General features: G+C 29.6%; 1 protein-coding gene across 2 annotated transcripts in view; it reads right to left on the bottom strand.

The window, feature by feature from the left end:
• Positions 1–25,392, bottom strand: part of LOC122502950 (oocyte zinc finger protein XlCOF7.1) — a 201,563-nt gene that overhangs the window by 167,688 nt on the left and 8,483 nt on the right. The gene's annotated exons all lie outside the window — the stretch shown is intronic.

Raw genomic sequence — 25,392 nt, 5'->3', positions numbered from 1 at the left:
AATACCGGATCTCGCACAACCTTGAGTTCCAGAGGAATCTATCCTTGACCTTCAGGGGGGAAGCTTCTTTAAGGTGGATAGTTTTACTTCCAATAGTGGTACATTAACAAAAAAAATTATCGAATCTATAATGTACGTCAAATTAGTAAGTCAGTGAAGAGCAAAGTGAAGTGGGGAGCAAGACAGTCCTTTTAAAAAAAATTGGACTGTAGTAAAAAAATGACAAATATGTCGAGTGCGAGTATTATACATGATACATGATGAATATTACAGAGTATTACAGAATATTACAGATTACAAAGTGAAGAACACGTGTTTTTTTAATATTCTTCACCATTCTTAATAATATTCTTAATATATGGGATGATAAAAAGTGAAAAATGACAAAACAATAAAAAATATATATAAATATAAAATATCATAAGTGATAAGAAGTGAAAAAAGTTTTGTGATTAAAATAAGGATAAGGAGGATATATATATATAGGTAATAAGTTTTTGAAAATTATGTAAAATACTACTTTTTAGTGATAAAAATAATTTTTTCTTTTTGTAAGTAATTGCAATTAATAAATAAGCATCAGTTAAAAAATTCTTGAGTTTGCCTTGTTTAATTAAAATATTAAAATTAATATAATTTCTGAAATTCTTTTTTAATGAATCTTAAACAAGAACCCAGATTTTATTTTAAAAATATTTATGTTGTTTTTTTAAAAAGAATATTTAGGTATAAAATTATTAAACTCTGAAAGTTAATAAACAGGTACTATAATAATTGGATTACAGTTTTAGCATCTGTAACTTTTAGAATTAAATTTTAATGGTAAATATTTGTTTTTAAAACAAAAACATTAATATTTTTAAAATAAACTGGATGCTTATTTCAGCTTTATCCGTAGAATATTAAAACATGTAAAGTATTTTCGAAATTATATTAATTTTACTAATAAATATAATAGTAATAAATCATTTATCACAGAATAATTTAATCCCAACAAAAACATCTTTGATGTTATAATATAATATTAGTAAGAATATAATAAAATTTATAATAAACTGATGGAAAAAATCTGTAGAATTTTTACTTTGTAATTTACATATTATGAACACAATAAGGTTTGTAATATATATATATTAATATTATTTCAATATTAAATATAAGAAAAACTGTAATAAAAATGTAATATACACTACCGGTCAAAATTTATAGACTATCCATTTTTAGGTAAATGAAAAACATTTAAAAACACATAATGTATGGAAACTAAAATTTGTTTTATGTTGTAAAAGATGATAAAATTTTGAATAGGACAAGATCTTTCAGAAGTCATTTGGCCAATATTTTATTTAGATATTTTTAAAAAATCATCATTTCCAATGTTTTACAAAAATTTTAATAACTTCTAAAATAATGAATGCTTTTTAATGATCTTTGTAAGGCTTATTTTAAAGGTGATTTTCTACAGAATGAGAAATACTTATAGGCATTAGCGTGTAATTTTTTTTCTTAGAAAATGCAGGTCTTCAAACTTGGATTTAAAAATTAAAAAGTTTTAAACAATCTTATTAACAGAAAAATAATTTTTTAAATACAAACATATGTTTTATTAAGCTACCTTAAAAAATCTACATCACATCATGTTTTATATATATTCTAGAATAGTTTTTAGAACAAAAAAATTATTTCAAAGTTCTGGAATTTTTTTATCTAACTTTGACGACATGCATCTTCTAAGAAAAAAAATTACACGTTAATGCCTATAAGTGATTTTCATTCTTTAGAAAATCACTTTTAAAATAAGCATAAGATCATTAAAAAGCGTTAATTGTTCTAGAAGTAATTAATGTTCTTGTAAAACATTGAAGGACTTTATGCTTTTCAAAATTTTAACATCATTCAAAAAACAGAAAGAAAAAAATTTTAGTTTCCATACATTTTATGTTTTAAAATGTTTTTTATTCACCTGAAAATGAGTGCTCTCTTAATTTTGACAGGTAGTGTATAATATAAGTAAAAATATAATAAAAGTTATAATAAACTGATGAAAAAATCTGTAGTGTTTTTACTTTGTAATTTACATAAATTATAAACAACGCCTATTTTTCGTTCGATAGAAAATACTACAGACAAGTTTACAGTACACCGATGGGTTCTCTAATCTCAGCTGTCGTCTCAGATATTGTTATTGATGATTTGGAAACTGAATGTTTAAAAGAATTAAAAGAAAAGCATAATTTTGTCCCCCTGTTCTATTTTAGGTATGTGGATTACACAAATTTAGCTGTTAAAAAAGAACATGTTAATTTGGTTATTGATATTTTTAACTTTAATAATCAAAAACTGCAATTTACTGTAGAAAAAGAAAATTCCAATAATTTTCTTTACTTAAAGCTTCTTAGAGACAACAATAAAGTTATTACAAATTAGTATCAAAAACCGATTTCATCAGATAGACTCATTAATTATTTTTCAGATCATCCAGTTAAGTAAAAAAGGAATATTGTCTACAATCTTGTTGACAGAGTGATTCTATTCTTCAACAAAAAATTCCATTTTGATGTTACTTGAAATAAATATATGAAATACAAATTTTTACGACGATCTGCAATAATTTTGCCTCCTGGATTAAGTTGTAAAATCACATCTGGATGAGGCATCCTTAAAATACGTGAAATTCATAAATTCTATATCTGTTTCTGTTTTGTCAGACACTACCTTTTCTCATCCCACAACTTTTTCTCTCAAATTCTTTTCCCTTACATTACCTCTAACAATCTATGTACTCAGTCTGCTTTTAGTCGTTTCAACGAGCGTAAAATCATTAAATGTTAAATTAGGGTCAGTTGGGGTAAATGCAAACAGAATTACTAAGTTTCACCAATAACGTGAGTTTTTTCTCTTAAATCGCAATACTTCTGGTTTTCTTTTACATTAAGTTGTTATTTCACTTCTCTGAAACAAATGGGATAGTAGAAAATATAGGTAACATTAAACCGCATAAAACTAACTTTTTGTATTTAATCCGGAATTTTCCGTATAGGGTAAAAGTTCGGAAAAGATTGTCAATTTAAATATTTTACAGAAAAATATTAGGTACATATTATAGATTATTCATTCTTCTTTTCGTAACTTAAATTAAATGTAAATAATAGTTGATAAACACACTGAAAAAGTAAATGTAAAGCTTCTTTTTTTTGCATATGGTTCTAAAATTTTTTTACCCAACCAAACAATTACCCACAACAAAAACAACACTTCAAATTTTCTGTTAACCACTATAACCAAAGAATTTAAGGGAGAAATTATTTTATTTATTTAATGCATTTTTTTATTACATATAGGCATTGAAGAAGAATACTCTGATGACGATTTCCAAATTTTAATCTTATACTGCAATGAAACAATTTTATATTAGTGCAAAAATAATTTTAAAAATGTAAAAAGTTCACAAACACTCACATTTATAATTTTGAAAGTAAAAGTATCACTAAGTAATTTATTAAATGTCATATTTATTAATTCAAATATTTAATTAATGATACGTATTTTGTATTTATTTTTTTATTTTGTATTTATATTATTATAATTATTACTTTTATTTATTTATTTTTTGACATTTTTGGCTACATGAAAACAGCAGTGAGTTCCATGATAAATGTTCGAAATGCGCCAAAAAAAGAGAAAAATAATGTAAACGACTGAAAATATTAAGTTGAAGCTAAAACCTAAAAAATATAATTATTGTCCATCTCTACCGCACACATGTGTCCATCACTCGCAAACATTTCCGTGACAGATTCCGGACAAATGCAAATTTTAGGATTATTTCTATGAAAATATTTTATTGTTTTACTTCCTCATGTGAAAACATTACATTTTCATAAATATTTCGAGTTTCAGAAAAACTAAACGAATGAATTTTTTTTAAATTATAGATCTCATTAGGGGAGACGAAATCAATAATCTTTGAATTGTAGGAGCTGTATAGATAAGTTGGGCTAAATTGTGTTTGGGATCGTACGCTTATAAGGAAGTTAGGGGAATTGAAGGGTGGGGGGATGAAGAGAATGACATGGAACACTGATAAGTGTTTAGAGAAATGAAAAGCGATTAGTCAGCTCTCATCACTAACTTGTTGTCGCGATATTGTCGTGTGTTCTTCCAAAATTTTATAAATTTGACTAGGACTAGAGTAATATATTCTCTTAATTAATATAACTCGATTATTACCTTTTTGAATTTGTTTTGTTTTCAAGTCAAAAATATTATAAAATTTTTTTTCGAATTCTATTAAGGGGACATTCCAGTTCAAAACAGGCAAAAAGAAGGCTTTTTTAGTATATATTATTAAAATAACTAAGACATTTATTTAAAAAATTTCTTTTGCATGTAATAAATAATTTATTTAAGAATTTGTAAAAAAAAATTGTTTCATTTTTATTTCAAAATGGCGGCGATATACGCCATTTTCGAAAATGCCCATTTTCGGTGGTAAGATCGATTCCAAACTTTCTAAAACAGATAAAACCAAAGACGAAGTGACATTCTCTTCGTTTGATATTTCTTTAGGTGTGGAACCTTAAAAAAATGGAATTTTCTTTCCCTTCTTTTTTTTAGAGTACTTTCTTCATAAAATATGCAAAAAAGGTGTTTTTATTCAGAATTTCTCTTATAAAAAAGGGAGTTGGAAATTTTCCAGTTTTTGAGGTTCCACTTATAGGCATGATGACGCTGAATCAAAAGCCGTTTGATTTTTTAAAATCGCTTCAGAAGAACTCGAGATATTACTCTTACCAGATCAAAAAATGACATTTTGAGAAAAACGCATTTAAAGTTTTTGTTCATAAGTTTCGAATTTTTTTTTTTAAATCATCGGATTTGCTTGAAAATCGTTACTCGGGGGTTTTTGAGGTCGCTAATTACGAATATGGAATCAGATTTTTAAAATTCAAAATGTCGGATTCAATATGGCGGATATTTTTTTTCAAAATCATTGGATTTGCTTGAAAATCGTTACGGGGGGATTTTTGGGGTCGCTGATTACGAATATGACATCATTTTTTCAAAATTAACAATGGCGGATGCATTATGGTGAACGAAAAAAAGAATTAAAGGAAAAAAAATTAAAATAAAAAAATTTTCTTTTCCGCCATATTGGATCCGCCATTTTGAATTTTGAAAATTTGATATTTAATTTGTGATCAGCAACACCAAATACATTTTTTTTGTCTTTTTTAAAAAATGCAAATGAGAAAACATTTAAATCATTCGATTGCTTATTCGCATACAAAAACATCTTTGACATGGCGAAGAATAAGGATGTATAACTTTTGTTTTACTTCGAATTTCGCAATAATATTTTAGGAGAGTAAAGGATGGACTCAAGGTCATCGACGTCCTGCTAAAGGAGGCAAGGGCAAAGCATGCCGTGGCCGATGAGTCGGACGTCGATTTGGCATGCGTTCTGAGCGGTGCGGAATGCAACCGCAAGGACCGTAAGAAAGAGAGAGAGCGTTTCTATAGGCGTAATCTCAAAAGCGTCTTAAGAGATGCTCAGAAACGGAAGAGAGAGGGTGACAGTCCAGAAGAGACTCGAACCAAAACCGATAAGAGGAAGAAGGAGGAAGCTCTTCCAATGGAAACGGAAGTACCAGATCCAAAGATTCCTCAATTGGAAAGAATTGGGTCAAAAAGATCCACAGTTCTAATCCGAGTCGGTGAAGGATTGACGTATGCTGACGTTCTGGGTAAGCTTCGCAAAGAGGTCAACCCAGAGGACAGCCATACGAGAATAGTAGCAGCAAAAGCTACAAACAAGGGGGACCTTCTGATTAAGTTCAGAGGAGACTCCGATAAGGACGCTTTCACCGCTGAGGTCACCAAGGCGGTTGGAAGCATGGGTAAGGTGCAGTCATTGGATCGAAGAGTTACACTCGAGATCCGTGATTTGGATTTGGGACACGTAAAAATTGGTTTTATGTGTTGCCCAATCAAAAGAAGAGTAATGGTCGTCCGGTGTCATCGATGCCTGGGATACGGCCATATTGGAGCCAAATGCCAGAAGGAGGACAGATCGGCTGCGTGCTTTAAGTGCGGTGAGGCCGGTCACAGGTTCTCCAACTGTAAAAACAACTCAAGTTGCTTTTTGTGCAAGGAAAAGATTGGCAATAAGGTGTCAACCACCCATATTGCAGGAAGTGGAGGATGCGGAGTCTTCAGGACGGCCCTTGAGGAGGCGAAGAAGACTCTCGCAAGGACTAAAAGTAAATAAGGAATATTAAAAGGAGCGAATAATTTTTAATTATTTATTTTATTTATTTAAATAGTTTTAAATTTTTAACTAAAGACGCAGGATAACCGCAGAGAAAGGCAGAAAGTCGCATTGGCGACAGAGTTGGAGCGCCACCCTCGAAGGCTAAAGTCTTACGACAGTTCCGAGGGAGGGTAAAGGGCTCCAGAAGAAGGGTTACGGGTTTTAGTGGGTCGGGCTGGCAGTAGGTCGCCAGTTTATTAAATTTACTATTTTATATATTTATTTATTTATTTTTTATTTCCTTTTGTTTTATCACACCAACCCCACATAACCTTGGAGTGCGGAATCCAAGGTATCTGTAGGCAGATTTCCCAAAATTTCCTAAGCAAAAAAAAAAACATATCTTTTGGCATAATTAATTTAATAAACTTCAAAACGGACTCAAAATTTTGCTTGTTTTTCAAAAACACTGTGTTTTGACTTTTTAGAAAAAGATGGGGAGTTGTGCAACACCGATAAAAATGAAAGAAAATGACATAATTTTAAAAGCATTATTTGTGGACGTCCACATGAAAAGGGCCCATATTGTCGACTTTAGTTTTCAAGATAATCGCAATTTAGTAATTTTGGAGCAAAATCTTAATTTTTTTAAATTTTTTATTATCAATCTACATGTTTTGACAAGTCGAATCATGCGGTTTTCATTAATTTATCGATAATTTAACTGTTTGATTTCATTGGTTCTTTAGAAAAATGAAAAGGGCCCATTTTGTCGGTCATTTGCAAAAGTAATCAGTATTTTAAAAAAGGTGATGTGGAAAGATTTAAAACCTCTTGATTTTTCATCTTTAGGGTGTCCTGGACTGTAAACAATTCTTATCTGAATAACTTCCCAGAAGAACCAGAAATATTGATGTTAGAGTCTTTTTTTCGTAATTGTCGAAATGAAAATTTGGATATTGTGTCAATTTTTTCATAATAGAGACTGTTAAAAAATTTTAAATAAGTTTAATATCTATTCTTTTTCTTCAAAAGACACAATAAAATTGTACCTAATCATTAATCTTATAAAAAAATGGTTTTTAATAGAAAAACTGTCCTTTTTAGAAAAGGGCCCATATTGTCAGTTTTTCGTATTTTCAAAAGTAAGAGGGAGGGGGGTTGTTTTTAAAATTTTAAAACCTGTTGGTTTTTTATCTTCAAGGTGCTCTGAACTGGAAACAATATTTTTATCTGAATAACTTCCAAGAAGAACCAGAGATACAACAATTAGTTGGTATCGCAATCTTTAATTCCGTTTTTCTCGAAATGAGGTTTTTTGGGTTCTAAACTTTGAAATTCCGTAACTCAGCGAATTTTTAACCAAAAAAGTTCTAAAACCACTCAAAATTTTTCCAATTTTTCCAGGAATACGCCCATATAGATAACTCCAATAGTGCCAAAATGTGCCCTTTTCATGTGGACGTCCACATTTATTTAAACTACAGAACTTAAAAAAGGGATGTAATTTAGACAAAATAAATTAAATGGAGTATATTAGGCACTACCACGTCCTCTTTAGTGGCTCCGGTTTTGGCAAGGAGTGTAATTTACATTTAATCTTAAAAACATTGAAGTAAAAATAAAAAGGTTCCATCGAATCTGGTTAATTTTTAAATTTTTAGGTCACCACCCTTACGAAAAAAATTATACTCATGAGTGTCGTATTTTAAGTGTGGTTATTTCGCTACCATTCTTAAAAAACGACATAAAAAATGATACTTGAAAAACATTGCTTGAATAATTTTAATTCTAATCAATGATAATAATATGGATAATATAACAAATTAACCCTTAAACCGCACCCTGGGTGTGCGACACCCATATTCTAGCTTTTTACTCTAATATTTCGGTTAAATTCGTAAAAATTGAACATGTGTCGTTATTGGACGATACATTTTGTACTTAAGTTTATGTTCCGTGAGGGACATTAGTCTCCCAAGTGTCTTTGTGTATTTGATAACTTTATGAAGTTGTCGTCGAAAAATTTCTGCTTGTTTGACACCCAGTTTTTGGTTTAAGGTAATTTCAGTAGTTTTAAAAAACTCTTTTTTAATTATTAAAATTAAATAAATCATTATGAAACCTATCTTTCTTCAAAATAGATGTACTGAGCTATATAAGATAATTTTTCCAAAAGATAATATCCTATTACAGCTTGGAGAACACACTTAAAAGTCCCCGGGTGTCGCACACCCAGTGTGCGGTTTAAGGATGGATTCGGCAGTGTGCGGTTTAAGGGTTAAATAAGAAGAAATTCATTTAAAATCATACGTTTAATTATAACATTAGTTATAATCAAGTACAATTGTATACTTTTCGGAGTATCATATTTTTACCTATAATTTTAATTATGAAAGATTTCAACTATATCAGCAATTAGTGACATCTATTAGATGTCGATCGAACTCTTTGGTTTAGAGTCAGGTGTTATTCTTGTTGTAGATATAGCGAAAACTCAACATCTGCGTTTAATATTCTGTATTCTATAGTCTAGTAAATAGTTATAAGGGATTAGAAAAACTGGGTTTTTACCACTTCTTAAAAACGTATTAAGGGATTATCTCTAAAAATATGACGTATAATAAAATTAATGTATTTCTCCTCAAGGTTCATTTTTGGTAGAGATTCAGGTAATTCAGGTAGACAAATGTACAGAGCACTTAGGTGCCCTTTTTGCGAAATGAGTCAGTCTGCTTCCGACATCGTTCGTGAGAACTATGTGAAAATTCACTTGTACTATTTTTATTGAATAAATAAGTTTGTTACTTATAGCTCCTGCAATCACAGCTTTTTTATTTTGAATATAACTCAAAAATTCTTAAGATAATTATTCCGATATGGTTGACGGAAAATAATTATATTTTTCAATTTAATTTTTTTGATCTGAAAAAATAAGCTGCGTGAACGACTGCACTGCGCATCTGTGAGGACTCGAACCTCAATTAATATCTGCCTATCGCGGGACTAACGCCTACCAATGCACCTAGCCAACACAGCCTATATAATATAATGCTAATTAACATTTTGCAACGGTTTCCCTTTTCGCCCTCTTGCATTGCTCAATTTTGTTCTTAAAGAAATTCTAAACAATTTTTTTACATCTTTGCTCTCACCAAATTTGGACATGGTTATTTCTGAAAAAAAATTAAAACGTTTAGCTTTTCACTATTCAGTGGAATACAGACGGCATACAAACATTTAATTCTTCAAAACGATCGATTTGGCTAATTCTAGTTCAGGTCAATGAATTGCCTTTCCGTCTTCGCCTGGTTAAATGAAAAAAAACCCCGATGAATTTATTTTTTAAACCTTTTGTTAAGGTCATGTTATTCAGTGGTCACGTGTTCCCATAGTAAAGTATATGGAGCACGTGACCACTAAATAACATGACCTTAAGGAATTAAAGGAATTATACCATTCCGATTTTGACACAACAACTTTTTGACACAAAGAAGAAATTAATATTAAAGTTTGCACACTTCTTGCGTCAGTAGATTCTCCTGCACAATGTTCAATACAGTGTCTTATGCAATATAATAGCGAATGTGAATGTCCGTTTTGTCTTCATCCCGGAGAAGAATTACCCTACGGAGACAGTTTTCACAGAGTGTATAGTGGAGATGTTCAAGAAAATAGAAGCCATATACAACATATGAGAGATTTGGATACAGTTCTTAAACAGGAAAACAAAAAACATATTAATGGTGTCAAAGGAGCTTCTGTTGTGTTAATGTTACCAATCTTTCATATAATATGGTCTTTTGTGCCAAAATATCTTCATGTTGTCTGCGAAGGAGTTGTAAAAATGATGACAAACTTATTTTTAGATTCTAAATTCAAGGATGAGGAGTGGTATTTGGGGGAAAAAATTAAGGATATGGATCATCTTCCACAGAATATTAAACCACCCTCAGAATTAACCTGTTGTCCTCGAGGAATAAAAGAACGTTCTTATTGGAAAACATTCGAGTGGAAAAATTTTCTTCTTTACTATTCCTCAGTGTGCTACAAATTATTAATGTGTGATAGAAAAAGAGTAAAATATTTCCAACATTGATTTCTGTTTGTTCACAGTTTGCAGATTTTTCATAAAACTACAATTACAGAAGAAGAATTTGTAGCAGGAAGTGCAGAAATCAGACTTTTTGTTCTACGATTAGAGACTCTGTACGGAAAAGATTTTATGTCCTTCAATGTCCATCTACTTTTGCACATTCCTTGCAGCGTTAAAAATTTTGGAGCTCTGTGGGCGAGGACTACCTTTTCTTATGAAGGATACAATGAAGTAATAAACAAATTATTTAAAGGCACTCAATATATCCCAGACCAAATTCTGAAATTTAACGCAAGACTGAAGTATCTTAAACTCAGTACTGCAGTTTTCAATAAACCTGAGTCTAGCATTAAAGGAAAGGCATTGTTTCAAGTATTAATGAAAGAATGCGAAGTAAAAAATGCTGTAAGATACGACGAAAAATTAACACTCTTTGGATGTGGAAATAAAATAATTCTTACAAATTTAGAAAAGTTACTCATAGAGCAATTTGTAAACGACGAAATTAATCTAGATGTATTATGTTACGAACGATTTATTTCGAATCACAAGCTTTTTCATAGTAGTTCTTACAAAAGGCTTACGAAAAGAGTAAATTGTATCGCTCAAATGAAAGATGGCCAGTCATATCAATAAAAGCACTATTACGTATTAAAACAAAAAACGACTTGCTCTTACATGTCATCATTGGTTTTAAATTTGACATCATTTATGAACTTTTATGCAAATACGAGAATTTTAATTCCGATTTTGCAGCAATTGTTTACGAGAGCAATAGTAATATGATTGTAATCACACCTCAAATGATTGCCAAAAAATGTGTACGTGTGAGCCTTATGAAGATGAGAAGCTTTATCTTATACTCCTTGTGAATGACATGGAAACGGACTAAACCTGACGAAATCAGCAAAATTATTCTGATTAATATAAGCTTCGTGATAAACATTTAATAATAATAAATTTAAAATTATAGGTAAAAATGTGATCCGCCATTTTGAATTTATAAAATCTGATATCGAATTCAGAATCAGTGACCTTAAAAACCTTAAAATACGCACCGATACTAAAATCGAATTAGATTTATTATTTTATTTTCGTGGTGGCACTACTTTAAATGGGCTGTGTATATCTGTCATAGAATGTCAAGGGGTTAAAGAACAACATTTAAATTACATGCATAATTACATGCAATATTACATGAAACATTCGAATCATTCATAATTAATACCAAAAACTTATGGGAAATTCGAATTAAGTTAAAACATTATTAAAATGTATGTGTTGCACAACTGTCCACTTCCTAGATTTTCAAAAAAGCCATATAATTATCTAAACATCGAATTTTTATGCATAATTGCATTTAGTATATCAAAAGGTTATTAACTTCTAATTATTTTTGTATACCAAACCTTTTGATTGCCTTCAAAAACTTTGTGTAAATATCCGAAATGCAAAGTGAAAAAAACTTTTTAACTCACTATTTGGAAAAGCACTATAAATACTTGTTCGGGTGACGAGTACTAGTACAAAAGTTAGATTTTAACGAAAAAAGAAGTTAACAATAGTTGAAACCTATTACAATAATTGCCATTTGACAAATATTAGGGTATTGCACAACTCCCCACTCACCCCTATAAAAATAAAAAAAATTGAAAACCCAACATTTTTAAAATAGTAATTTCCAATATTGAAAATTTTAATCGGATTATTGGAACAGAAGTTACAGATTTAAAATAATAGTACCAAAAAATTCAAAGTCTTGTATCTCCACTCTTCTATTTCCCTCATTTTTCAGAAAAGTTTTCTAAATATGTTATAAAGAGCGAGAAAAGAATATGACTGCAGACTTCTCCTTGCAGAACTCTTCTTGTTATTTTCGCTGATTTTGAAATACCATCACTATTTTTTGACAAAAATATTCAACATTCTACTATTGAAGGGTTCTAAAAATTGCCATTTTCTAGCTTTTAGATTAAAATATTTCAAAATCCTAACGTGATATAGCCATTACGATGTTAGTTTTGAATTCAACGAGAAAAATTACATCGGAAATGACTAATCCTGTTTCTAAGTCTGATGACAAAGACAAAATTTTCCAGGTCTGGGTAATTTATTATTATATTATTATAATATACCCATTCATTAATAATAAATAATAAATTAATTAAATGTTTGATGAGTTTGGAAGAATGTCTTTAAAAATCGTGGAAAATATATTTTAATAGTTAATGAATTTAACGATTTTTTAATTAATATATGGTTCGGTATGGAATATAAAAAAATTATAACAGATTTCTTTATGTTTTTCACCCCCTTCGTAGTACTGATATTGTGGTAACGCCAGTTTTCTACCAGTAGTGTTTTTAATACTTTTTACTTTTTTCACTCCCACATAGTATTGATTCAGTTTTGGAGTCAGAATATTTGCCGGATATTTTTATTTTCCAGTATTCTCGTATAATTTTGAAAGTAGAGTGCATCTGAGGAAATTATTAATAAAAATTGTCATTATTAAAAATAAGTGTGATAGTATTTGTTTTCAATAAAATGGGAAATATCGTAAAATTAATTATTGTCGAAAGAGTTGTGAAATAATAGTTTGAACGGAACTGTTTTGTTGTTAAAGAGAGTATCGATCGATTGAGAAAGTGGCGAGAATTGTCTACGGTGGTTTCTGCAGCTGATATCTGAGGAAAGCGTGCCTGGCGTATTTTATTTTACGACGTGCACTTTACTTCAAGATCCCAGAGGGTGACTGTGTTAGAGGAAAAGAATCCGCACGGACAGTGGCTGTGTACTGATCCAGATTGTCATTGCATAACGGTACGATTTCAAAATATTTTCTAGTTTATAGTGCTTCGGGGGTATCTATACCACATTTCTTTGGGCAATTGGATGGTAACATCGACAACGTCGATGAAGAGGATCGTAAATAAACTCCTCTACTTCTGCTTTTCGCAGGCACTCGCGCTGACCATTTGAACTCTCTCGAATACTTGCTTCAACCCAAGTTCGTTTCGCGTCCTGACATTCTATACGACACTCGTCACTCACCGGCTCTTTTGGCTCGCTGTGTTTTTGGCAACCAACTTGATACGTTCCATTTATTTTTCACAGAAATTTATTATTTTACTTTATCCAAAGAAACTGTGCTTCAAATTTACTATTGATTAAATTAACATTGTGTCTGAGTTAATGAACTTTGTTTCAATTTCTTCAAATGGGAAGTACAGCCTGTAGTGTTGGTTCTTGGTTTTTAAAAAATTAACGATTCTTTGTTCGCAGAAGGAGAATGGCTTTTATCGGTTTAATATACACAAAAAGGTCAGAGTCTGATTTGAAAGTTTAAGGAGGCGGATACAACGCTTAACTGCTTCCGAGGCACAGGAAACAGCACAACGAGTTTATGCAGGTTCATCTCTTGTGCCAAGAAAACGTCATTTCCTTACTTTCAAGAAACCTACAGTACTAGTACGATATAAACGCGAATTCTATATCAAACTATAATTCTGTACAAGATATCTTTTATTTTTATTTATTTTGCTTTTAGATTGAAACATCAGAACACTGTCATCAATCCCTGGCATTGAAGATCACAACACTTATGATCAAAACGATTAAAAAAATATGACATTTCACACAATAAACTTAGGTTCATTTTTGTTGCAGCTCAAAATAAACCCATGCTAAACGCCATAAAAATGCTCCATCTACAAGGTTCAATTTTTTTCCGTTTCAAATAGAGTTTCGTTAGGGTACTCATTTTGAATCCAAGTTTTTTCAGTGTTCACAAGGAAATAAAACCATTTTTTGTTCACATAGTTTTCTTTTTAAAACAGTAAATCAACCAACTTTGTAAAAAATTAAAAAAATCAATTAAGAAAACTTGCATAAAAATTTTTTTTACAAATAGTTGATTGTTAGCATTACGAAGTTTACCAAAGTAGCACTGATAATAATTATTGGGTTAATGACGATCCTACCTTTGCAGTAACCGTTAATGTTCTATTATAAGATGGTACTAAAATTAGCTCCACCTAGAATAGCCACTTTAGTTATTCAGTATTGTTTAAACAATTAATTGTAGTTATAGTGCTGTTATTTTGTTTGGATTTATAATTTTAGTGAGATATTATATTGTTTGAATAATAAAAAGCTCATAAATCAAATATTTTAAATAATTAATATTATGAATTTTCATCAAACAATATAATATCGCAATTAATTGTAGTTGTTTATCAAATTAATTGCGGTTAAGAAAAAATAAGAAAGCTTTTACATTTTATCTTTATCTAGTGGGCAAAAAAAACATCGTTCCTAAAATATTTCATATTATAATTGACAAATAAAAAATATACTTATTTTGTTTGCTAGATGCTTTTTTCTATAACAAATTTCGTTTGACTGATCTAAATTATTACGAAAATTATTCTCCTTTTTATTTATAAAAAATACTAGAAAATTGTTAATTGTTAAAAAATGTTGATTATGAAGTAGGAAATATACCAATTTTATGCATAATTTTTATTTCTCAATAACAATATTGTTCATAAACTCATTTTTTTCTTTTGGGAAGCAGAACATTAGAAATAACCGTTTCTTAATATTTTTGTAGAACATTCTCAATTTTCATAAGGAAATAATTTGCGTCAATTCTATTTTTTAATTTCATTTGTTTTAATAAAATTCAAAGTTTTTTAAGAATAAAGGAAAAAAATATTTATACATTATATTTGTCAATTAGAAAATTTAATTGAAAATGAAACTGAAAATTTTTCAATGTTTGAAATTAAAGGAAAAAATTTTATTGAAAGTTCTGTTAAATTTATTTAAAGAGGTTCGAATGTTAAAATCGTTATTTTATATTATAATATTTATAAGAGTATTGTAGCTTTAACTTCTTAAAAATTATTTTCGCATTCTATTATTATCTAAATTTAAAACTAAAATTCAGTTTCAAATCAATTTTTATTAGAAAATTCTACGAGAATTCAATTATTTCAATACAAAAGTAAATTATTTATTGATTAATTGAATGTTTCCTAAAATTAAATTCTTATAAAGAATCGTATTAACAAATTTTTAAATAATTGAATTCTTTCGACGAATTTTAATAAAATTTTAAGAATAATTACATTTTTCCAGGAATTCGATTAAAATTGTATATTCAAAATAATTGAAATTCTGAGATAATTTTTATTATTTCTGAAAATAATTGAATTACTGAGAAGAAACCTATAAAAAATTTGTAAATATTTGAATTCTTGGGAAATTTTTATTATTTATGAAAATAATTAAATGTTTGTGTACAATTTTATTAAAATTGTTTTTAAATAAATGAATTCTTTTGTGTAATTTTATTAAAATAGTAGATATAAAAAATCATTGAAATGAGAAATTTTTTTAAAAATAATTGAAATTTTGACAAGAATTCTATTAAAATTTTTGAGAATAATTAAATTTCCAAGAGGAAATTTATTACTTTTATAAATAATTGAATTCTTGTAATTAATATTGTTATTTACGAAAATAATTAAATTTTCCAAGAATTTTATTACAATGCCTCAAAATAATAATTGTATTTTCGGGAATAATTTTGTTATTTATCGACGTAATTGAATTCTTTCGAAGAATTATTTATATGTAAATAATTGAATTGTTAGGAATTAAAATTGTTTTCAAAATAATTAATTTCTTTCAAACAATTTTATTATATATTTGCAAATAATTGAATTCCTGTGAATTTTTATTATTTATGAAATTAATTAAATGTTTCCATACAATTTTATTAAAATTGTTTTTAAATAATTGAATTCTTTTGGGTACTTTTATTAAAATAGTAGAGATATTGTAATCCATTGTAATGAGGAAAATTTTTAAAAATTGAAATTTTGATAAGAATTTTATTAAAATTTTTGATAATAATTGAATTTTGAAGAAGAATTTTTTTTATAAAGATAATAATTGGGATTTTGTCAAGATTTTCTTTGTAATTTTGAATATAATTGAATTTTGTAATAAGAATTTTATTACTTTTGAAAATAATTGAATTTCTGCAATGATTTGGAACTTTTTTAAAATTTAATTTTTTAAATGTTTTTAACTAAAATTCTTCTGCAAATTCATTATCTTTAATAATAAATTAAATATGTATTGGCAAATTTAACAAATTTTAGATCTTGAATTATTTAAACTTAACAAAAATTTAAGTTCATTAAAATTTCTAATTAAATTCATTAAACATTGAAATTTTAGAAAATTTCAAATTGAAACCGTTTGAAGTTCATTTATTAATGAAAATTGTAAACGCAACTCTTTTAAAATTGAATGAATTTTGAAATATTTAAGTACAATTATTCGTTAAATACCTACTTTATTTATTTTATGATAGTTGTTCAATATTTAAATTATTTAAAAAGGAATTTTTATCAGAAATTGTAAAAATCGAAGATTGTGTATTAGAATTCGTGGTAATTTTATAGTTTATGAGTCAAACAAAAATGACACAAAAATTCAGAATTTTCTTATGAATTCTAAAAATTAATTTTTTCAGGTACTTTTAATAAAAATTCCTGATATTTCCCTGAATTCCCTATGTCAGATTATAGAATTATTTTAATTAGAATAATAATAAAACATTATAATTATTCCAATTCATATCTTATTTTTATAAAAAAAATTTTGAATTACAAATTTTACGTTCTATTATTTTTAAAATTGTTAATTTTATTTAAAAAAGTTAGTGACTAGTAAGCAGCGCGCGAATTGTAGCTATAGTACTGCATTAAAATCTAGTCCATAACAATAATTTTTTAATAAGCAATTTTTATCTGTAAATAAACATAAAGTGTTTTACATATGTGCCCATAGTTATGCCCTCAAGATATTTATCACAAAAAATATACTGAAGGATATCTAAAGCATTTTGTAATGAAAATACTTTTAACATCTTAAATTAAAATATTTCAACTAAAAAGTGCCTACAAAAACATCTGAAATTAAGATACTTCTTTTTGCAGTGAATAATAATCCTCTTCTCATTTCACATTTTTATATTAAAAAAAAACCTTTATGTTATCAATATATTTTTATTTTAATTAGTTCTCTAAAATTTAATAGTATCGAGAGAGCGCAATATTGCCAGGTAGTTTTGGAAAACCGTGTCATGTTCCAACGTTATACTGTTGCAATAAATATCGAGAGACCATAAGGGTCGTAATTGTGCGTAAGCAATTAGTTAGATTACACAAGTCTTGTACTGCCGCCTGTGACTTACTGAACGCCATTTTCGTTTGATAATATTAATATGAATTTCGCAAATCCGATGATACAATTCGAAATAAGCTATTCCGAAAAATCCTGAGTTAGAAGTTTCAAGTTAACCCTAATGCTTCTAAATAACCATAGTTTTAATCGGATTCTAATAAATTTATCCAATTGACTTCGCTTTTGTCTTATTCGATTGCAATAACATAATCAAGTATCCAATCAAATAGTTACAAAACATGAGATGAACTACAACTGTTTTTATAAAGATTTATAAATGTGAAAAACACATTCAATTTTATGGGTAGTTTTTTCGAATTTTCAATCTATCCTGAATTTATCATAATTGAAGAAATTAGACAGTTATGTTATTGTAAAAAGTCGGGAAATTTTTGCATAGGCTATTTTTGTTTAAATGTAAAAATTTGTTTCGTATAGTAAAATGATTTGTAACTTACAGTACGATTAAAGTTTTTTTTAACATAAAGTTGGAAATAAATACATGAATTTAAGATCGAAGCCAAGCTTCCTTCGTTACGAATGTTACCTAATAAACGATCCTATAAACGTCGCGACGCGAATGTGCCCGTCGTCGACGGCGTCTTCGAATCGTCTGACGCACTTAGAAACGGGGTAACAGTTCCACCAACGTCGCGAACTTCGAATAAAACTGCCTTTAACAATAATTGTATGAATATCATCGCATGCAAGAATGGCTGTCGAAGTGCTTGCAAATTCTCGATAAACCTAATAAATGCGAATATAAATAATATCTCTTGTTCCTGCAATAAAATTGAAAATTACTTTTACGAGTTTTATGTGTGAAATGTTTTCTTACCGATGAAAACTGATCGAATAAAGTAATGATTTATATCAGCTTAAGATTGTTGTTAATATTTTATGCGTTTAATAAAAATATATCTATATTATAGACGTTCTTTTTTTAGTGTTTTATGTTGAATGCGACGAACGAGTAATCATTGAAAGAATGACAGTTAAGGCGATTAAACTTTAGATTCTGGAAGAAATTTGCAAACGTTTTAAATACAACCACAATTTATTCCCACGTTTTATCCACTACTAATTTCTCTTATTAATTTAGATAATGTATAAAACTTAACATTGTAGTAAAAATTCTTTACAGTTCATTAAATGCATATTATTTAAAAAGTATATTAAAGTAAATAAAATACTTGTTTATTGATTTAAAAAAATCTTTTAACAAAATAGAAAAGAGAATTCAACAAAAATTTTTTTCCTTTCTCCAAGAGTTGGAAAGTTTTATTTAAGTTACGTTTTCATTATAAGAAATATTAATTATAGAACCATTATCATTAATTTAATAGGCGTTAATTTAATTACAATTAACTAATATTGTGTTCAACACATTTTAAACTATACACTTTTCAGTAATATGCACTTTTAAAGCATCACTTGTTTAATGTTTAAAGCTGTCATGCATCAGACACTAACCGAAGTTGTCTTGTATCAACTCCAGTTTCATCCGAGCTATTGCGACTCAATCTAATCTTGACAAACAATTTTGTATTCCTTCCCAGTATTTGATATTTATGAAGTGAACTTTAATATAATCTTATAAAGATCAATTTTGTTTTAGAGAAGGCGTTATAGCTTTTTGCAAATTTCTTAAATTTTACCTGCGAATCAGTACTTTGGCGATGTTTTGCTATTACAGTAGCATTTCAATACTGAGTGAGTACTGGAGTCAGTAGTTTGCGATCGTCGAAGTTAAGTACAGTGTTGCCCAGTAGGAAGGCTTGAATAGAAAATAGAAATTATTTCATCGTCAATAGGAAGACGAAAATTATAAATACTTCTGAATTCCTTTTTTGTCTGCTAGATTTGAATACTTCTATTATAAGGCAAGTTCATCTGTAAAGCGAATCCTTTTCTGTGCTCAAAGTTTACAATATTAGAGTGAATAGTTTTTAATCACTTAAAGTGGAATAAATTTATGATATATCTAATCCCTTTTAATTAATTGTAAATCAAATGCTTGTTGGTGGAAAACTAACAAAAATTGACTAATCAAAATCCAAGTTACTTGAGATGAAAAAAGAAAAGCTTTGTCCCACCACTGACTCTCTTCGCGTAGCTACAGAGCGAATCTTTTTTTATATCTCGCTGCACGATTCCAACTCTTCAGTTAATGGCCTAAGATGCTTCGAGGAGCTCCTCTGGAAGGAAGACTACAACCTCACTCCCTAATTCCTCGACACGTACACTTAAGGTCCTACTTGGTGAAAGATATCAAAGAAGTAAGGATCTCTGGGTGCTACCTGGATTTCGCGTCAGGCAAGAAAATGGGCCTGTTTACTTAAAAACCCCTAACCCGATCTGTGTTCAGTCGCAAAAGTCTTCTACGTGTAAAAACACCGCATGAACTTTTGGAGTCACATAAATATTTAAAACAGTGCAACTTTCTTCAAAGCTTGCAATTTTTTTTCTTGTAATCTGGATTCAGTTGGTTTCCAAAACACGATGTGACAACTGCTTTAAAATTCTGAAACACTTTAACAAATTTCAATCAAGCCAAAGAACATTTTTTACTTAGAATATCTACTTCATCTAGCTGCGTCTTACAAGCATTTCCATTAAAAGAAGAACTACCGTAAGTGATTTCTCGCTGAACACAGCAACTTTTTGCCCAATCTAAAGCTTCGATCTCAAATTCAGAAGGAAGGTGAGTAGTTAACAACACCCAATATTAAGTGCAATTCAGGCGGTGGTATGATATCAAAAACCAAACCTTCAGAAAGACTTGAAAACATTGGTGAATTGATGCAACATTTATAATTCTTTGCTAGCTTTTTATTAGCTCCAGCACCTTTCCAATCCCTGTAATTTTTCAATACTTTTTTAATCGTTTTGAAATTCCCTCTTTTGCAAAGACTGCTTTTATCAATATCGGACCAGGTACATGGAAAAGAGCTGCTGTGAGTCATTCGACCAGCTAAAATGTTCGCTAGTTTTAAATCCGTAACTATTGTTCCACTTAAATCATTGATCTTGACATCTGACTATATCTGATAAACATTTTGATGATTTTCCTGTGCACATTGTGTTTTCGATCGCCTGGACAACCTAAGCGGTAAAAGCCTTCTTGTTAGAGTCGCCTTTGATTTCGATCAAAATGACTAATATGTTGGTTTAGTACTTAACCACTACTTCAAGTTCAAGGTGGGACTTCAAAATCTTACAAAGCTAATACAGGAAGTCAGATCGAAGCACGTAGAAGTGAAGGAGAAAAACGATCGTCTATGACAAGGATTGGTCTGATCAGTAGAAGCAATTACGATGAGAAACGTCGTTCTAGAGTCTCAAAAGAAAAGAAGACATCAAAGTGTCAAAACAAGGTCACCTAGAGGAACAGCAATGATTCGAAAGGTGTCTAAAGACGCTACCTACGCCGGAATTCTGGAAAGGCTTCATAGAGAAGTGAAAATGGAAGTCAGGCGAACACAAGTGGTGGGAACGAGGCCCACAAAGAATGGAAAGCTTATGCAGAAAATAGAAGGCTCCTCAGTTATACTGAAATAGCTGACTAAGATCGTAGACATACATATTACAACTCAGTAAGGTTCAGATGGTGCATCGAATGTTCATACTAAAAATCTGCGACCTGGATTGTCTTACTGAGGAAACCAAAGTCAAGGAGGCCTTGATAGAGTTTTAATATACACACTAGCAAAAGTCAGAAAGTTGGCGGTCTTAGGGTCTAACAAACGTTGGTTAAAACTGGTTATTGACAAATCAGCAGAGTGCTTTAGGTGCATGAAGCCGATTATGTCTACGTCTTGAGAAAGAAGACTAAGCTGCTCCTTATGTAAAAAAGGAACGTCGACAAGGTTGATGCCAACCGTGCAATAATAATAATCCCGTGAGGGGTTGCTGATCCGGTCATCTTTTAGTGTGGCGGTTAGGGTAAATAGGGTACACCAGGTGGTTGTAACTCCAAGATGGACCAAAATTAGCAAACAGCAAGTATGGAATCAAAGAATTTAGATTCAGTACCCCATATGAGCAGATCATTGTCCTATCATCCAAAGCATTTAATAAAAGAGGAAAACTCGATAATAGCACTATCGAGACAGAAATAGTAGACGTAGGGGAAAGCTGTACGGGATGATCCCCCTAAGGGAAAAAACCTATTATTCAAAGAAAAATCAACATATTCGAGTTCTTTTTGTACGCACCACTAGATAATTAATCTATCTAACTATTCTGATTTGAAATATACGCAGCTAATTAATATTTTACTATTAAATTTAATTTTTCTAAAACCTTACAAAAGGATCATCTTGGACACCGGGATGTCCAAGATGATCCGTAGGGTTACCTTACCCCAATTATTGGAAAAGGAGTCTAAATTGAAGGAATAACAGTGTATCAATACAGTGTATCGATACCTATATTATGTAGTGAAAAAATTAAAGATTTGGGACTAACATTGGATAGAATGTTTTCGTGGAACGAACATGTCTCTGAGATTACACGTAAGACTTTTAGAGTTCTTCAACAATTAAACAGAAATAGGAACTCGCTTCCAACTTCAACTAAATTGTTACTAGTAAAATTTATGATTCTCCCTTTTTTTATTACTGCTGTCCTGTTTATGATGACATTACTGATGAATTAAATCATAAATTAGAAAAAGCCTTAAATTCATGTATTAGATTCATATATAATTTACCAAAGACTGAGCATATCACAAAATTTAGAATTGAAGCAGGTCTGTTAAATGTGGCAGCTAGAAGACAGCTTTTTATAGGAAATATGTTGTACTTAATTTTTAAGGATAAGACTCCATCTTACTTATAAGAATTTTTAGAATTTAAAAATGCGAATGAAAATGTTTATAATAGACTTCGAGAGAGAAAGACTGTTCTAAAAATACCTGCCCACAGAACTTGCAAAATGCAAAGATCTTTTATTATTAGAGGTGCAAGGCTATGGAACAAGTTACCTATTAAAATTAGAGAATCGTCGAATCGTCTTAGTTTTAAAAAGATGTTTTTTAATTCCCTATTACAAGATAATGGGAAATTATTTGATTTAACTTATTGGTAGCGTAAAGTATAAATTATTGTTGAGTTAATTATTGATTATTATAATACTATTTCTTTTTTGTTATTGATATTTTTCATATTACATTAAATACTATATAGTTAGATTATAAACTAGTTTAATAATAAGCACGAATTATATTACATATTTTTTTAAAAATAAATAAATAATAAACTGTTGATAAATAAATCTTAATTAAAATGTTTTCGGGGATACCGCTTGGTAGCGGGAGTCTTAAAATTCTTACACTTGTAAGAATTCTGTAATGAAGAGATTTGTATATCTTGGTTAAATGACTTATATAGAAGGGTAACACTTGATAAGAGACTGTTGTATGCACCCGGAATTAAACTGATATAGTTATGTGGACCGAATTTTAAGACTACTCTTTTCCAAAAATCTGTGGCTTTTATAATCATGATTTTTGGAAGACGAGTGGTGGGTGGCAGCTAGGACTATATTGATATATAGAGGTAGGCCTATGTATGTTTGATATGATAACAACCGTGAGACTTTTTCTTAATTTAATAATTATATTATAATATATACGTCGCGAGGACGTGCCATATATGTAATAACAAAAATTCTGTTAAATATGGTTCTGGAAGAGTTTTTCATGAACTGTCCAATAATAAATTTTATTTTTTAATATTTTAAAAATTTGACCCTAAATTCTAATAATTTATATTTAATTTTCAATTAATTAATATATTTTTTATTCATATGTATTGAAATATCATTTCAATAGTTTTGGAACCCAGCCGGTAGAATGCCAGCGCCCAGCTGGTTAATAGATTAAAAAATCTCAGTCGGTTGAATTATAGTATCCAGTCCGTTTCAAATCTATTGAAGGGAAATCCACAGTCGGAACAATGCCAGTTCTCAGCCGGTTGAATTATGGACAAGACGGCTCTTCACGCCCGATTGCCGGGTGGTAGAATGCCAGTACCGAGCTGGTTGACAGTGCGCTCCCACCAAAGTTATCTTTCGGAATAATGCCCGTTCTCTGTCGGTTGGCAGACGGATCCCAGCCAGTAGTTATTCCGACGTCGGTACTGGCCAGGATCTGTGCCAGTTGGAAATTTCTGCCTGGGGAAGAGCATCCTAACAATTAAGTATATCCCTAGAACATCGTGGTAATATCTTTTCTTCTTTTGACGGATAGGAAATCCTATGGTTATTCCAGAAGACTATTCTTTAGATACTATGCACTGATGAAAAAAAAGATAGAGCAATAATCACATCACATGCCAACTACATGAGGAAAAGTTAACGTTAGTTAACGTTAGCTAATGCTACTAATGTTAGACTAACATTAACTAACGTTAGACTAACGTTAGGCTAACGTTAGTCTAACGACATTTTTTGATCACTAATGTCAGATTATAACGTTAGTTAACATTAGTCTAACGTTAGTCTAACGGTAGTCACGTTAATCTAACGTTAGTAGAGTTAGCTAACGTTAGCTAACGTTAACTTTTCCACCTGGGATTCACCAAACACCTACCTATTGCCAAAAAGTTGACAACCTTCTGCCAAGGTTGGTCCAACGTATTTTATAACCATCTACCAGTTTTCCCCCAATCTTAAATTTGCTGAAATCATTTCTGGGGAAAATCATTCAAGGAATTTGAATCTGTAAGTAAATCTATGCCTTATTTTCCATTTACCTATATATAATATTCTTTCATTTTATAAACTAAAGATTAATTCTGGTTTCAGTGAGTTAATCCAATCTTGAGGAAAGCTGCTCACCTGACAATTTTAACGAGAGTTAATTAAGTGTCGAAGTCAATGAGAGTTGTACTCATAAAAATAAATAAAGGACACATTATTTTTATCTAAGCATTATAGCTTCCTTAACCTGTTTCCTTTTAGCTCAAAGTCTTGTTTGCAATAAGTCAAATCAAAATTAGAAGTGAAAGTAGAAAGGAAAAATTAAAATTACCCTTTATTCTTAAAAAAGCCTTTGCAAGAAAAGGCCGAAAATATAAAAATAAGAAATTTGCATTGACAATGTAACAAGTGAATATAAGAGCGAACTCTTATATTCTAATTAAAATTTAGTACCTTAAAAATTCACTTAAGAAATGGAGGTACAGTTACTCTTTTTTAAAACATTGGAGTTGCAATTTTTAATTAATTTTAATTAATTCGACGCCTCCTGTCGAAAAAATGTTATTTCTATAACGTCAGTTCAAAATTAATCCATCTCAGAAATAAGTGCAATATGAAATTAACTCACAAATTAATGCAAAGACAATTATAATTCATTCTTCAATTCAAGATAATTATTTATCTCCATATTCATACAAAAAAATTACAACTACAGAATTAGTGCTCAATATGGATTTTTTTCTTTTCTCTTAAAACGAGATGTTTGTTTAACCCATGTAGAAATTAAGATTGGAATTTGATGGGGTTCTAGTCAGAAGTCCTAGTGGGGAACTGATTAGGGAAAATAGTTGGAACCCATATACTTTCATAACGATAGTCAAATCGGGTACTAGTCTAGAATATCTAGTCGGGAACTAACAAGTAAAACTAGCTGCTACCCCACAAGTGTAGAATAAACGGATCCTTTTAGAGATTTGTTATTAGTATTAATTATAACTATATATAAATTAAAATTATATTAGTATTAATTATAACTATATATAAATTAAAATTATATTAGTTTTAATTATAT

The sequence above is a fragment of the Leptopilina heterotoma genome, unplaced genomic scaffold (genome assembly GCF_015476425.1).
Source record: "Leptopilina heterotoma isolate Lh14 unplaced genomic scaffold, ASM1547642v1 Lhet_24, whole genome shotgun sequence".
Lineage (NCBI taxonomy): Eukaryota > Metazoa > Arthropoda > Insecta > Hymenoptera > Figitidae > Leptopilina > Leptopilina heterotoma.
The sequence above is the reverse complement of the archived record's forward strand: the minus strand, read 5'-3'. Positions and strand labels throughout refer to the sequence as shown.